A 4,851-nucleotide genomic window follows, 5' to 3' on the forward strand; every position below is an offset into this window, starting at 1 on the left:
ATTCTTTCAATGTATTTTCCCTATAAATATTTCTTTTTACAGTTTAATAAAATTTAATTAGCACTTAAGAATTGTTCAATTTACTTTGGACATGCAATATATATGTGTTTTGTGTTAAAACTGAAACATTAACAATGTCATATGTGGTTAGATCTATAGTAAAATGATGAACTTTCTCTTTTTCCATTAGCTAATACATTTCAGATTACTAGCACATATCCACATCTGGTTCTCCTCTTTCCTGTAAACACAAGAAAACCATTTTCCCCTAACCATCTTTCACTTAGAGATAAATGACCAATTCTAGTTCAGTGGTTTTTCAATTGAGAGCAATTTTGCCACCCCCACCAGCCCACCACCACCAGGGAACATTTAGTAACATCTAGAGACGTCTTTGGTTATCACATCTAGTGATACTGGCATCTAGTGTGAAGAGGCCCGGGATGCTGCTACACATACTACCACGGAGAGGACAGTCCGCCAGGAACACAGGATCATTCAGTCCAAAATGCCAAATAGTGCTAAACTTGGAAAACCCTTTTCTAGGCAATGAAATGTAAGTGGAAGTAATGTCACTTCCACTTTCATGCTGTGGCCTTCAAGAGATGATCCTCTCTTTAGGAAGTGGCTGTGGAAACCATGTGTTGGAACAGAAGGACCACAAGAAGCTTATGGCCTGCATTTCTGAGTCATCACATAGAAAGGAGAGTTCTTGAGCCTAAATAGTCTTAGCAATCATGACATAATCTCTTGTCATCTTTAATCTTTGTTGCATGTCTTAAATCAAATATCAGGGCTAATTTGTTACTGCAGCATAATCCATCCTAACCTTACCAATATAGCTATTTTAACAAATTTTCACTTATAAAGGCCAGCTCATATCACCTGCAGAGGATCAAGTAGTGTTCACAAATAACTAATGTTTTAGGCAAATATCTTTGACTATTCCAGTGATCAATATCTGCTGAAGATAGAGATGACATTACTGAAGAAAAAACAGGATTTGAAGAATGTGTTTTAAAGAGCAGTTGGCAGTACCTTCAACAATCTTCAGAATGTAGAACATAATTATATGTGTGTGAGAAGAGATCACTCAGAACTGAAAATGAGACATGAAAACTTCCAGGTGGTATAGAACGTTTTTGTCCCAAAGTCATAAGAATGTAAAATAAGGGGTTTGAAAATGATTTTTTCCTTCAACAGAGTAGATACTATGCTTCATTTCACTGCTGCCTACCTACAGCAAGCGATATATGTTCAAAACACAGTGGATGATGACTCAGGAAGGGAATCCCATAAAATCCATGCTGGAGCCAAAAGTAAAATCTGAAAAACATGCCTTTAGTTAATCACCCAAATCACTCCTCCTTCTATGTACCACAGAAGGGCTCACCTTTGAATTCACTTTTACTATAGATTATTTAAATTATCCAAGAGAAGTGCTATAATTCTAAGGCCCTCAAAATTTTAACTTAAAGGAAAGAGTTACCTATTTTTTCATACATTCCACTTTTTCCCCTTCTCAGTTAAAAGCATAGTAATAATTTGTACAGCTTTCAATTCATGCTTCGAAGTCTTCACCATCTTATCATGAGACATAAAGTTGTTTGAATGAGGATAAAAAAAGAAATAAGAAATGTGAGTCCCACTATGGTGATGCCATTGTGCAAAATACGGACAATGGCGATACCTGCAGCAACTATGAATTTAACTTCCGATTTCCTCAATGGAAATATTTTACTACCAAGGAGGCAATTAAAACCAGACTCATAGATATCATTTTTAAATGAATTCGATGTGAGCATAGCTCATAGCTAGAGACCATTTTGATGTAAGCAAAGGAAAAAAATTCCCTGTCAAATAATTGTGCCCTTGTGATGTTGCTCATTTCTCTAACCTGGTACTGTGGAAATGAGGCTGTGTGATGTTCTGGGAAGGATACTTGACTGGTAGTTCTGAGATTCAAATTATGACCAGAGAATTGACTCTGGGTGGTAAACAAACAATGCAATATATAAACGATGTATTATAGAAATGTACACTTGAAACCTATATAATTTTATTAACCAATGTCACCCCAATAAATGTAATAAAGATTTAAAAAATGAACTTTACAAACTCCAGACTGTTATGCAAATATGGCGGAGTCTCAGACAGGTTCTACCACAAAGCACTAGGATGTCAGTATCACGGAGAAAAGGGAAGAGGAAAAGCCCACATGTGAGACTACTGGATACTCAACTCTGTTGTAAGAGTAACCAACAGATTTTGTTCAGGGTCATGTAGAGAAGTCAGCGTGATTCACACAGGTATGACTACTCAAAAAGATCAATCAAAAGAATGGGATAGATCAACTGGAACATAAGTAACAAGACTGGTTCCCGATGATGCTCAGAGAGGGATGACAGTCAAGTAGCTGGTAGTACAGGAAAGATGATAGAGCATCATGACGGAAGCATCAGGGCCTCAGCCTCATAGACTGGAATTCAGGGTTGGGTTCCAGTCACCAGAGCAAACTGGAGTGTTGAAGACACAGAGGCCCAAACCCAAGCCCCCGACCTGGGATGCACAGGTTGTCTGAGCACAGAGACTACCAGGACAGTGTCTGTAGTAATTGTATCACATTCTATCTCCAGGTGGAATCAAATCTCCCAATTTACTCTTCACCTTAAATCAGAGCTGGGGGCAAGACCAGGAGTAAGGGCATTTGTTGCTACTCACTCCAGAGTCAGGGACAGCAATGAGTGAAAAAAATAATACAAAGAATAACTTTAAACAATGAAAAATGTTTTGTTTACTTTACATTTTTAAAAAATGCTTCTATACTTTCCTTGGAAGTACTAACATAATCTCCTAATCCAAATACTATTTGATATATAAGAACTCCAGGCTGGGTATAAATTATAATTTCACAATGACAGTACATATGAAATTAGAAATTCAAGCGTTAAAATTAAGAGAAAATACTAGGTTGTTTATAATTGTCACATCTTTAGAAACCAAAATAAATACTGAAATCAGGTTGCTCAAAGTGTAAAATAATTTATCATTGTATAAAACGTGTTATATTACATGACCTTTATCTTCTGACTGCATTTAAATTGTATCCACCAGGGCCTTCACTGGACTGTGAAAATGGATAGTACATAATATTCATCTTTATAACTCTTCCAGTGCCATGACTCCTAGTAGGTACTCCTTCGAATAATGTTCTCTAAAGGAATAAATTCAAACCAAGGCTGTGACGTTGCTAAAAAACATTAGCTTTATGATCTCAACTTTGAGGGCAGGTTTACCGTACTGAAAACTATGGCTATTCTACTCACATGGTTGATCAATAAAGCCATAACATTACTACAAGCACAAAGCTTCCTGGGGTTTCATGAATTCAGCTTTGATTTTATGTATAAAAGAAAAAATTCCAAGAAAGTTATGGTGACTGTAGCTCTACAATACAATTAGGCAACTGCAGCAATAGACCTTCATGCAATTGACTGGAGTTGGGTTATTTTAACCACGCATGAGCTCTCTGATTTCTCACTCACAACCAGCTCTTAATTCTTAGGTCTGTGTTATTTGCTATTTATCGTTCAATTTGAGTTGTTAAATTCAGGCTGCCCAGTCCCCATAGGATATTTAAGTTTGTTAAGCCTTGACCCAGAAAAGATCCTACTTTGTTTTGCAAGTGTCCTCTCATAGATCTTGATGTCTCTCGTATTTCTTGCAAAGCTTTGGGAAAACGTGGAGCTGTGATGAAAGCAGGGGACACTCACATAGCCAGCCAGACCAACTGTCTCAATCCACACTATCAACGGGAACAACTATTACACTTAAGATCATCCTTTTCTAAGTTTCATGTGCAAATATCCGTGAAGTCAATATGTTACTTTTAAATGACTAGAGTCATTTCCATTATGTATTTTTAAAATACCAAATATACTGAGAACCAGTTATCCTATTGTTTAATATTCCAATATTTTTCAAGGCAAAAACTAAAGGTGCTTTCTTAATATCATGATGTTACCATTATTTATCATAATTTCATAGGCTAGGTGTGTAGATGAGCTCCTTATAAAACAAAGAGAGATAACAGTCCTTTGAGAATATAATATTTTGCTGAAGGTCCTTATTCATCCTCTGGGTTCATTTTTCCGAATGCCTACTTTTCTCCTTCAGTGGCTTTGATTAAAATTCTGGAAATAGATTCAACTTTCTTGTAATATAGCAAGCAAATGTAAAGCAGACCATGCTAATCTATAACCAAGCTTTATTCCTTCTCTTGTCTCGTACAAAATAAGCCTCATCTACCACGTATTTTCATCCCTTTGGCCCCTTTCATGTTATTGATCTTTGTGTTATTTCTGCAAGCGCACAGCAAGGTTATATTATGTGCATGAATTAAATCTATGATGCATAGAGGCTGCTTTACTCAGCTGAATATGGGTTTAATACACTTCAGAGTGAATCTTACAAAAACAATCTTCATTAAGAGCTGTTTCCCATTATAACTTCTAAAGTTACTTGATAGCCTTATGCAGTTTTATGATATGCACTAAATTTAAATGAACAGCAAATAAAAATAAATATTATACATCAGGAATGCTCATAAAACTACTGTTTAATTGTTTTGTCCTCTAACCAAGCCCAAGAAAGTAACACCTAAAATCCTATTTTTAATGTTCCACACTTTCTATTAAACCTTATGACTGTTCCCAAAATAAGGCCATATGCTTAAACCAACTTAGGCAATTTCTCTTTTTCTCCCCATTACAACAATAAAACAACACACACAAAAAATATATCCAGAAGCTAAGTAAATCTCAGCTTTGGCTTTTTAGTGGCAACCTTTTT

Source organism: Rhinolophus sinicus, chromosome 17, assembly GCF_057876585.1.
Source record: "Rhinolophus sinicus isolate RSI-liver-muscle chromosome 17, RSI-T2T, whole genome shotgun sequence".
In the NCBI taxonomy this organism is placed as follows: domain Eukaryota; kingdom Metazoa; phylum Chordata; class Mammalia; order Chiroptera; family Rhinolophidae; genus Rhinolophus; species Rhinolophus sinicus.